This window comes from Pteropus alecto, unplaced genomic scaffold (assembly GCF_000325575.1).
Source record: "Pteropus alecto unplaced genomic scaffold, ASM32557v1 scaffold117, whole genome shotgun sequence".
In the NCBI taxonomy this organism is placed as follows: domain Eukaryota; kingdom Metazoa; phylum Chordata; class Mammalia; order Chiroptera; family Pteropodidae; genus Pteropus; species Pteropus alecto.
The window spans coordinates 1,912,259-1,924,619 of NW_006440642.1; the positions used below are offsets into that span (position 1 = coordinate 1,912,259).

The 12,361-nt window shown below is 43.5% G+C and overlaps 2 pseudogenes; both read right to left on the minus strand.

Moving 5' to 3' along the window:
• Window positions 1-3,940: 3,940 nt before the first annotated feature.
• On the minus strand, window positions 3,941-4,059 carry LOC112484563 (annotated as a pseudogene).
• Window positions 4,060-11,459: 7,400 nt separating this feature from the next.
• Window positions 11,460-11,578, minus strand: LOC112484550 (annotated as a pseudogene).
• Window positions 11,579-12,361: the final 783 nt, after the last annotated feature.

A 12,361-nucleotide genomic window follows, 5' to 3' on the forward strand; every position in this document is an offset into this window, starting at 1 on the left:
AACACACTTACCCCAGGTCCTCCAGCTGTGAGTGCCAGAGCTAGGCACAGTCTCCCTGATACAATGTATTTTTTACCATAGACCTTACTCCTCAGGAGAAAATGATTGGTTCCAAGAACAGAGTCCTAGGGTTCAATATTGCAAATCCTCTTACCCAGCTCTTCCTACACACCCTTTCCTGTCCTAATCCGTTTTTGGCTGGGGCCCAGATCTAGCTGGATCTCAGCCAGCTTAATTCTTCCCTCCCCTAATCCAGTATTCACGTATGGCATGCATCAGCCCTCCCAGAGCACTTACCTTTTCTCAGACACACCTGCATTTCACCTCCTTTAATCATGAATCTTTCCTGGAAACAGCCCAAAGTTCTAACTCAAACATTGCCTCTTCTATAAGCCTGTTGCTAACTTTCCCCCTCTATTCAGAAACAATCATTGCCTGCCCTTTCTCCCATTACTCTACCTTGGTACTGGTCTGAATGGTAACTAGTTGTGTATGTGTTTTCTCAATTACACTGTGACTGCTTCTATGAATGACCATGCTGAATTCCTCTTTGTATCCTCAACACCCACCACAGAGCCTGAATCAAATAGGCCTTTGTAGTGCTGTGTTGAATTAAATCGCACTCATTAGATCATTAAGAACTTTAAAGTGTGAAAGATGTTCTAATGGGTCACAGATGAATTCCTATCCTGGTAATTTTTAATGATTATTTATTTTAAAATAATATATTAGAGACATGATCTGAGCCCAAGGGGCAGGGGAAGGGCCTCTTCTCAGTCTTTTAGTCTTCCCCCGTGAGGCCCAAGGGAAAGGGGTGAAGAAGTGTCATCCAATTTCATAGCGGGTCATGGGTCCTTCAGCTGGGGTCCTTAGAGAGGTAGCACTGGACCAAGAAACTTCAGTAATCGTGTGCAAAATGTTGAGTAAGTATGCACTGGGTGGGGTGGGGGTGGAGAAGGGACAGGAGGAGGGCCCTCAAAGCTCTCCTTGAATTCCCAAAGTGGCCCAGCTCCAAAGAGCACTTTGGCCTTCTTCCATCTTTCCTTTGGCTTTGAAGATAAAGTAGGTCTTGATCTCCACATTTGAGGTTGGGTCAAAGCCCCACAAGTTATAAATTGTTTCTTCTGAGCTTTTCCTCTGTGCATGGATCTCCCATAGGGGCCTTAAAGAAAGGGAATTTGGCCTCAAGTGGCAGCTTATCTGGGATCTAAGTGTTTGAATCCAGAGTTATGGCCATGTCTTTGTCTCTTTCAGACATAGTTTCTATGAGCATGTATCTAGGGCCTAAGTTTTGGAGGCAAAGTTCTTTGTGGAGAGTATAGCTCCAGTACCAAGAGCAGCCTCTGTGTTTATCAGTGATAGTAGGCTCACCCATAGGTAGTTGACTCCCAGCTCTAAGCACCTCTGGGAACTTGGACTGTGAGCTAGGGTGGTCACAGGATATGTCGGGGTTGGGGGGAAAGGCTCCCCTAGAAGAGCAAAGAACTAGGTTAGAAGGTTGGGTTTTAGAATTGATGGTTGTCTGGAGTTGACTGCATTCCAGTGTTAGGTTGGTTAAATGGGAGAAAAATGCCAAAAATTTCAGCGACATTTGAAGTCCCAAGCCGTGTTAAGGTGTGTTTTCATTTGGACAGATTGGGCAGCTGCTTTCTTTCCCTCTTGCTCAACCCTTCTTTCTGCATTCCACCGGAGTTCTTTTTTCCCATTCAAAGGGCTCAATTCTTTTTTGAGCAATTTTGGTTTTCTAGTCTCCTGTTTCTTCCTCATTCTATAAATGTGGACATCGGTTCTTTCCAGAGTTTCCCAGGTAACCGTGGTGTAGCCCTGCATTGGCTCTCTCAGCATCTGGCTCATAAATTAACACATCCTTCAGTCTAACTCAGTTCTATATGTTGCTCTCTTCTTTCTAAACTCTCATCAGGCTCCTCATTATCTACTGAGTTAACCTCCATCTGCTACGCCCAGCCTTAGAGGCCTTCTTCCATCTGGTCCCCAGGGCAGGAGCCAGCACAGACCCAGGGCCATATGTGCCTTTTCCAGTGGCTGATGCAGCCCCAGGTCCAGGGCACATGACTCTGACAGGGGAATTTGACCTGGATATTAGTCCCATTGTACCCACTTACCCTAGTGGCTTTGTCAGGAACATATTGGTCCCAGACACCCTTTTTAACCTCATCTGCTTTTCCTTATCTCTGCCCTGCTACTTGACTCAATGCCCCCTACTCACTGCCTCTCTTAAAAGCCTTACCTTATCCTGTCTCACATTTCTTATATTATACCTTCCAACTAAAATTCTGTAATTTCCTTTTTAAAGTTCCCCAAGGCCCATCTCCCATGGCACTTCCTCATCAGTTACACATATGTGGATGGAGCCTGATCATACTGTAGGGGATTTGGGTGGGCTGTTTACCGTGTGACAGTATCTTTAGGTTTTTCCTCTTAAGCTGTTCAGATTTCTCAGAGAAAAAATTCCAAATTCCTGCCTGGAAGGTGGGTCAGGCTGCCAGTGTGTTCTGGGCCCCAAGCAGTGAGAAAGGCTGGGAGTCCTAGAGTTTAGAAATTTGTTTACCATTTTCAGAGACCCTCCATACAGAGACCCACTCTGTTACCTTCTCCAGAGAGAAAAACTCTAGACTTTTGTTGGGGTGAGGGAAGAGCAGGCACCCGGAAGACAGGGCCTCAAGGGGCCTAGAGAGTGGGGTAACAGCAGAAACTCATAGATTGCTTACCAAGTGGGAAATTTGCTTATTACAAACCAAAGAATTTACATATACAAACTGTATATATTTACATGTTTAAACATACATTTACATACAGTGATTACCCCTCTAACAGCTGTCCTCCTAGTCCTCTCCACTTAAACACCCATCACCTGCCCACCGCGTTCAGAAGTTCCCCAGACTCCTGCTTCCTTCTGTTGAGGAGTCAGTGGTATGGAACATTTGTTCAGTTTTTAAATCAGGCTTGGGACTGGGCTCAAACGTCTGCTCAGTCAGTTATTCTTCATTTGTTTGCTTTCCTGCTTCCAAAATGTTATTGCTATCCTCACAAAATTCTTTCTGACAAAACATCACTGTAAGCATGTTAGTGAGCTAACCTATATTTATCTACGGAGAGAGTTGCCTATGCATCTGACCCACCAGAACCAACTCCACTCACGCCCTGCTGCACAAGGTCACACCATGAATCAAACCCAGATTCAAGGACAGGCCTGTGGTGCTCAGCGCACTTACTTGTGCTTGCTCTCAAAGCAGAAAATAAGCAGTGTGAAAGTTGGTTACGAATGGACTGATGCAACTCTCTCTGTATCTCATGTGCACAGGCCTGAAATTCGGTAGTCTTAGCAGCCCGGGTAGAGGAATCGAGAGCTGCGGGCTCCACCAGCTTCCCCAAACACTTAGACTCTCTCACATGACATTAGTTCTGCCATTCAGGAAGCAACACTCAGGAAATGGCACTTCTTGGATTTTGTGTAATAAATACATGCAAAGCCCTAATATCTATAAGGTCAAGGTACCTTCTTTGATGTGGCACCCTGTTCAGTGTACCACCTGGGCAATTAGTTGTACTTGGTGGCCTTGGGTCCAAAGTCACTGCAGGCCAGGTGATCTCTTTTGGTCTTTCTCCCAAGCTCACAACAAAATCTCTATCTATTCTGTTGATTAGGAGTGGCCCAATCTGAGAAGGCATAATAACAGGCAGTGACAAACAAGAATGAGAGCATTTTATTATATATTTATTTATAATAACATGCATTTATTATTACTTTTAAAAAATCAGCACACTTCTTTTTGAACAGTTTTAGGTTTACAGAAAAAGTGGAAAATACAAAATTTCTTCTTTTTAAATTTTTTTATTTTTTAGGCAGGGCAACACTTGATTGACCTCACAGATTGCAAGGACCTTGTCAGCTTACAATCTCTTATTTTTTTATATTTTACACCTACAGCACCTGGTCTTCCTAGGTGGTCTCCCATCCAAGTACTAACCAGGCCCAACCTTGCTTAGCTTCTAAGATCAGACAGAATAGGGCTTGTTCAGGGTAGCATGGCTAGAGACTAATACAGAATTTCTTTATACACCCTTATCCCCACCAAGTTTCCACTATTATCAACATCTTGCATTAATGTGATATATTAGTTACAAGTGATAAATTAATATCAATACATTATTGTTAATTAAAATCCATAACTAACATTAGGAGTCACTCTTTGTGTTGTACATTCTATGAGTTTTGACAAATGCATAATGACATCCGTCATTACAGCACCATACAGAACAGTTTCACTGCCCTAAAAATCCCCCGTGATCTAACTTTTATCATGTCCTTTCACTCCCACCCTGAACCTCCACCTATGTTTATTTTTAATTTTGAACACTTTATTCCTCTCAAACCCTGATGCTGACAAATCCACCTCAGTGCCCCTCCTCCGTGGGGTAGAGTAGGAAAGGGAGAAGTGGGGAGGGAGTGAAAGTGCTGGGAGCCTCCTCTGAGGCCAGCATTCCCCAGGGCTTTGTTCTTTTCTTCTGCTAACTCATTACTCCTCCAGGAAGGAGTTACCTGCACAAATCAATAAAAGCCAAACCTACTACTTTTCTCCCCTTCCTCCTTGAGCTGCTTTATATCAGATCCAGGAAAAGCGAGAGGAAGAAAAGCACTGACTAAAGAAAAGCATCCAGTGAAACATACTTACTTCTATTTGGTGGTGGTGTATTTAAACAAGTTTAAAAATACACATTTTATTATTTTATCTGAATGTTGGTAGAAAGCATCTGTTTCATTATACTGGCAAAATTCCTGTGTTAAAAATAGGGTTTGGTAATATTGCTGTGCCTTGTGTAAATTTGAGATAGAATTTCTGATAACAGTCATGCTATGTTCTTCCCAAGAAAACAACTCTGGTTGTTGTTGTTGTTGTTGTTGTTTTGGAGGGGGAGTGTCAAGGAGACAACAACTTAGGTAGGGGGACAGTCAAAATGTGTAGGAACTTGTAGGGCATTGGTACAATTAGTCAGGATGCACTGAGTTATGCTGCAGTAGCAATCAACCCTCCAACATCAGTGTCTTAAAATAAATTTATTTCTCAGTCACACTCCATGATCCCTGCATTGATGGGGGTAAGGGATGTGCTTGCTTAAATGCTCTGATGTCACCGACTTGAAATTCTTGATAATTTTTAACAAGGGCTTCTGCATTTTGCACTGGGATTTGAAAATTACTATGAGTAGCCATCCCGGTCCCAGGGGGGCTGAAGCGGGCAGGCAAATCAAAATGGTAGAAGGGCACTCCAGGAGGAGGGAGCAACAATCATTTACCAGACAGCACGAGGTGTTTCAACATTTTAACAATTGGCATGGCAACTAGTACATATCAGCTGAATATCAGCCCCGCATGTAGGTTAACATGATGTTCCCTGAAAAGGCCCACATTCACTAGGACGGTCATGGGGTAGAAGTGATTCTTTAGCTTGGAAATTAGAATTCAGGGGGCAGGTGAAGTACTCCCATCTCTCTCTGAGTCTCCCTTTCATGACTCTAGATTTTAAAGAGGAGAAATGAAAAGACATGACCTCCTGGGTGGTGAAGGTTAAACATAGCATCTGCTACATGGCATTAGGACAGGAGCTAAAGTGCAAATAGTTATTCTCTTTTTAAAAAATCCCCTAGCCCAGGGTTAGCAAGTACCCAACATGTATAGCATGAGAGCTATACATCTTCTTCTAAGACAAGGCTGTCGTGACCACTGAATCATATCACTCTTTCAAGATGTAGCCTCAGAATCCTCTACATAGCACTCTAGGCAGTCACTAAAGTCATAGTAGGTTGGGATCCAAGGAAAACCCAAGCCATGGCAACACTAGCCTTCAGTCAGTCTAGCTTAAATGTTTCGGCCTTGTGATAGCCATGCCATGGGATATGGTTGTATAATAATTTATCTGGTCTTTGTCCTGGATTTCTGTGATAAAGCTTCTAAACTCTTGGAATTTTCTGAATGATGGGAGTGTCTTATTCAGACTGGGCCCCCGGGACTACCTGAGTTTATGCTAATGAGGTGATTCCTAGTGGGCCCTAGATAGTTTCAAGATGGGGGCTGGTGGTACCAGAAAGACCAATCACGTGATAAGAGTTGAGGCTTTTTTTTAATGGTGGTAAAATTGGTATATTTCATGTGTACAACACTATAATTCGATATTTATATACACTACGCAGTGTTCGCCTCTGTGGTTTAGTTATCATTCATCACCATACAGTTCACCTTTTTCACCCGTTTCACCATCCCCCAATCCCTTTCCCCTCTGTTCTCTGTATCTATGAGTTTGTTTTTGTTTTATTTTGTTTTATTGTTGTTTTTTAGAGTCTACATAAAAGTAATATCGTATGGTATCCATGTAGCTTATTTCATTTAACGTAATGCTAAACTCCTTGACATAGGTCTTAGTGGTATCTATTTGGATCTCACTCCAAAAGGCAAGGGAAACAAAAGCAAAGATAAACAAATGGACAACTAAAAAGTTTCTGCACAGCGAAGGAGACAATCAACAAAACAAAAGGCAACCTGTTGAACAGGAGAAGATATTTGTAAATTGCATATTCAATAAGAGGTTAACATTCAAAATATATAATAAACTCATACAACTCAACAATATAAAAACAAACAACCTGATTAAAAAATGTGCAGAGGATAGACATTTTTCCAGAGAAGAGATATGGATAGCCAATAGGCACATGAAAAGATGTTCAGCATCACTAATTGTCAGGGAAATGCAAATCAAAAACACAATGAGATATCACCTCACACCTGTTAGAATGACTATTATCAATAAATTGACAACCAAGTATTGGCGAGAATGTGGAGAAAAGGGAACCCTCGTGCACTGTTGGCGGGAACATAAACTGGTGCAGCCACCATGGAAAACAGTATGGAGGTTCCTCAAAAAAATACAAACAGAACTACTATATGATCCAGCTCTTTCACTTCTGAGTTTTTGTTCACAAGACACAAAAACACTAATTCAAAAAGATATATGCACCTTTATGTTCATTGCAAAATTATTTACAATAGCCAAGATAGGCAAATAAGCTAAGTGCCCACTGGTGGATTAATGGATAAAGAAGATTATCTTGCCATTTTCCACAACATGAATGCAACCTGAGGGTGTTAAGCTGAGGGTTAGAGTTTTAAGCCAGGTGATAAAAATCCCCAGGGATGGAGGCGCTAAAAATTGAGTTCAATCATCTGGCCAGTGATTCAATAGATCATGCCTCTGTAATGAAACCCCCCTGAAAGCTCTGGACACTGAGGCTTGGGCTAACTTCCTGGCAGGTGAACACATCTGTGTGCTGGGAGGGTGCCCTGGATTCCACGTGGAGAGGACCTGGAAGCTCCAAGTTCAGGACCATCCCAGACTTCTCCCTGTGGGCCTCCTCACTTGGCTAGTGCTGGTTTGTGTCCTTTATAACAAAGACAAGATTGTAAATACAGCACTTTCCTGAGTTCTGTGAGTCATTCTAGTGAATTATCACCCTGAGAGGGTAGTCAGAACCCCCAAGTGTACAGCCAGTTGATCAGAAGAAAGGGTGGCCTGGGGATCCCTGAACTTGTGGCTGGCATATGAAACATAACAGTCTTGTTGGAGACTGTGCCCTTAACTTATGGAGCTGGGATAGTTAGTATCAGAACTGCATTGCGGTATTGCAGATATGAAAGGCAAGAAGGAAGCCCACTCTCCTGAGGTTGCCGTTTGTAGAGAGTACAGGAGATGAAGAGGTCTCCAAGGGCAAAGGGAGCCTTTCTCAGCCTCGCCTGGCTTTGTGACCAGGGCATTCTCCCTCCACTGCCAACTTCAGACGAGCTGGATTTTAGTAAGAAAGTATGTGAGTTTTCCCAGGCCTCATGGGTACAATGAGGTCACATTCGTGTCCTCGTTTCTCAAGTTCTTCCCAACATCTGTCCCTGCAAAGTGCACGTGCCCCCTGCAAATTTCTGGGAGTTCCTAGGGTGGCTCGTGTCTGCTCATGAATAAGCATAGCCAGCTCTTCCTAAGGTCTACTGGACACTCTGCTTCTGCGGGATGGCACTGTGTTGGATAAATTCTGCTTACCCCTCCAGATCCCCTCCCTATCCTCCTCAGTCATGCTTGGTATCCTGCACTGCTGACCTTTATGAATTGCATCATTCAGGCTACTTTGCCTTGGCTTCTGGTCAATTTCAGCCAAGAAAATCTCTGAAGGGAAGTTGAGTGTGAGGTCACGGTGTTTTTTTCCCTGCTCCCTCCCTGCTGTGAGTTGCCTGATTCCCATAAGAAAGTCTGCAGTTCTTGTCAGGTGGCCCATATTCTAACTACTCCTTCACTTGTCTCCTCAGGTCTAGGAGAGGTAAGAACTGCTTGCTGTTGCTAGCCCTCCTGATGTTCCACCATCCCTTGTAGGTTTCCCTTAACACCACCCACATCTTTGTAAATGGTCTTTCAGATTCTCCTCACATATTCGATTTGAGACACCATTTTCTTTCTGTTGGGACCCTGACCACACAGAAGCCACTGCTGTTTCCACTGGATATGTATCGTGAGGCCACCCTGCCTCCCCCAGACATCATCAGTAATTCTACCGTGTCCTCTTGAAGCAGAGTTGACATGATGCCAACCCTGCATAGCTGCCTATGGCAATGAGGGAGGGGACATCTCACCCTGCTCCATTCCACTCTGTTAGAGAGGTCTCAGAGAGGTACTCCTCGTGCTCCAGTGTCTTCCAGAATTTTGAATGCAACAGCTCCTTCTGTTTTACTTGCATGCAGAGGAGTCTGGGTGTGGAGTGTTGAGCTGGAAGGAGCCAAGGAGCGGTGCCCTCACAGAGAAGGCACTGGACGAGGGCCTGGGGGATGGATCTGGGAGCTGGCTCTGCCACTGAATGGCCGTGTGCCCTTGGATAATCACTCTCACTTGTAGGCCTCAGTTTCCTCAACTGTATTGCAAGGGTTGGACTCAGTGGTTCCAGACTGCTCTGGGTCTGCAGCCTCTCTTCAGCCAGAGTACTTCTATTTGACTGGGCTTTTGTGAAAATTTCTTTTAAAGTGTGGATTCTACTGCTTTCAAAATACTTGAAAATAACTGGACCAGATGATTCTAAGGTCCCTTCCAACCTCAACATTTTTTAGCATAAAATCAACCTTGTCTCCATTACCGTTGTGTCAGGGAAGGTCTGGTTTCAAGAATTAATGAGAACTGATACTTAAAGGCCCATCTCCTGCCAGGGTGTCTGCCAAGGCAGATCTGCCATGATCGGGTAAGTGGTTGCGCTCCCTCCCTGTCCATCCTGAGCACCTTCTCACTTACTTCTCAGTGACATTTGTCACTATTCTTAAGGCGAGGATACGAAAGGGAAAAATTAAATCAGTTATACAAAATGCAGACCAGCCCAGCAAACAAAAATGTGGAAAATACGGAAGCTTTAACACTGTATTGCAAGGGTTGGACTCAGTGGAGCTTTGCTAAAGCTTGGCCCACAGCAGTGGAAGCTGGCAGCTCCTTAGTAGTTCATTCCAGACATTTGGTGCTGGTGAGGATTACAGAGCAGTGATTAATAGTTTGGGCTCTGGGGTCAGAAAGATATGGGTCAAATCCCAGCACTACCATTTACTAATTGGATGATCTTGACCAAGTTACTTAACCATGCTGAACATTTTTTTCATAATCTATAACATCAGAGTTATAATAATATCTACTTTATAGAGTTGTCACAAGGATTAAGATTGAGATAATACATATAGAATGTTTAGCAATATGCCCGGTACATAGACAGTACCCAACAAGTCAGCTATTTATGGTTATTGTTATTAGAACTATTCCCCTTGGCTTCCAGGAAACTCAGAGGTCAGAGCTCAATAGAGTGCTCAACTGAGAAACCCTCCTAAGGGTCATTCCCCCGCCCCTCCTCTCCCATTTCACACCTTCTTTTAAGCTAGTTATCATTGAATGCTTTTCATGTGCAAGGACTTAGAGATGTTACCCAACACAGCACGGTGCTAAGAATATTATAGATAACACAGTGTATCATGGTAGAATAAGAGAATTATCTTCTTCGATGCTCCCAGCAACCTGGAGAAATAGATATCATTGTCTCTATTCTAGTAGACACGTTTTTGTCATAGTTGTGTGGCATCTGAGCCTGCGGCCTGATTGTGGAGAATTCTACCCCTTGTGTGAGGCTCCCACTGTGGACGCTGAGAAGATAAGCTCCTCTCGACCTCTGGTGTTGGAGCACAAACATATGAACTAAATACAGCCAATCAGATCCTCACCTGAGACTTTTAAATCCAGACTGAACAGTGTAATTGGAATTGCTTCTGGTGAGGCTAACGGCTAAGGCATTGGACATCCAGTGTCCTGTGGCATCAATGGCACTGGAGCCAACAGTGACCACAGTGCTGGCAGAGGGCCCAGTGTCCAGCTACCTACAATCTATTTTGAAAGGTAGAAAGTTATGGTAAATGACATGATATAATGTTCGTTTTGCAAGAGAGTTTCTACATCTTGCCAGGCTGTGGTTTTTCCAACTTTCCCTTTTCTTCTGTAGTTTGTGAGTTTCCTTGACACTCAGTCACCTCCAAACTCTCCCGGGGGATTCCTTTCTCAGGGTGCCTGGCTTCCATCACCTCAGTAGATATTTAGGCAGTTGTGTTGTTTCTAAGAAGATGAAGCCATACCTCTCCTGCTTCCCGTATCCTCCTTCTGCCAATTTTATGCCCAAGCTCTGCCAATGCAAGGCTGTTGGTACTCTTCTCTTCTTGGAAATGAAAGCCCCAGGGTGAGCCTTGCTGTCACACACACATGTGCTGAAGTTGAGGGCTGATTCACAAATCTTACTTAAAGGAAAAAGGCCCTTGGGCAAGTTGGCAAAGTGGCTTTCATTTATTCCTTTTCCATTCCCTCCTTGAACTCCTCCTCTGCTCCAGGCCTGTGGTATACCTCATGAAGAATTCTGAGGAGCAAACGCATATACAAAATCAGGAAAATAATCTGCAAGAACTTGAGTAGTTTACCTAATCTCTCTGAGCTTCAGCTTCCTTATCTGTGAAATGCATTCCTGAGTGCTCATGTTCTATGGATTGTTAGAAAGTTTAAGTAAGAACACACTCAAGCATTCCTCAAAATTACTGGTTCATAGAAGACCTCCCATAAGTGTGTGGTGCTGTCAATTGAAAATTCCCCAGTTGATGGAGCCCCAAAGGAAGATGTCCCACACCCTGGCCATCCTAAGAGGGATAGGGGCATTTGGGAGTTGGGGTACTTGGCAATGTGGGAAAAACTACTTGCAGTCATGTTATATGTTGGGTTATATGAGTCAAATATCTTTTTAAAATTTTTAAAAAATTTTTTTAGGTGCAGCAACCCTTGGTTGACCTCGTAGATCGCAAGGACCTTGTCAGCTTACAATCCCTTATTTTTTTATTTTATGTTTTATGCCTACAGCACCTGGTCTTCCTAGGTGGTCTCTCATCCGAGTACTAACCAGGCCCGACTCTGCTTAGTTTCCGAGATCAGACGGGATCGGGCTTGTTCAGGGTGGCATGGCCGTAGATGTATCTTTTTATATTTCTTGGCGAGAATGCTTGTAAAATAGAGTGAGCAGTGGCCCTGAACAACCAGGGTAGTTAGCATATGAGGGAGGGTGATTAGAGGGAAGAAGGTGCCAGAGGGGAAGGTGCTAAAAAGAAGAGCTTTAAACAAGCTGTAGCCATAGCTCAGTGCTGTCTAAATAGTGCTGAGTCCAGTTTCCCTGTGGCCTTGAGGCAGGGCTGGTGAACACACTAGAGGGGTGAGGTGGAAGCAGCATGGGTGCTGGTGTCTGCAGTCCTGAGTTCCAGTCTTATCTCTGACTTTTATGAGGTGAATGAACTGGGAGGGTCACTGAAGTTCCCTGAGCCTTAGCCTCATTTGCAGCAACGTAGGGGAAATACTAGTACTTGCTTCACAATGATGTAAACAATGGCTAAGCGATTGATTTTTTTAACAGCTTATTGAGATATGATTCACATGCCATAAAATTCACCCTTTTAAAGTATACACTTCCACAGCTTTTTTGTATATTTGCAAAGTCGTGCAACCATCACCACTATCTTGTATTAGAACATTTTTATCGTTCCCTCCAAAAAACCTGTACCCATTATCAGTCACTCCTCATTCCCCCTCCCAAGAGATTTATTTTTAACTTTTTAGTGCTGTATCCATTTTGATGAGTATAAAGCATTTGGTTAGTAGTAACGGTTGATCTTTATTGCACAATAGTCTGCTTCTAAGTAATACAGCAAATTTTTTAAATCGGATTTATTAGAAAGTGGCTTGAGAACTGTGTCAGGAGTAAG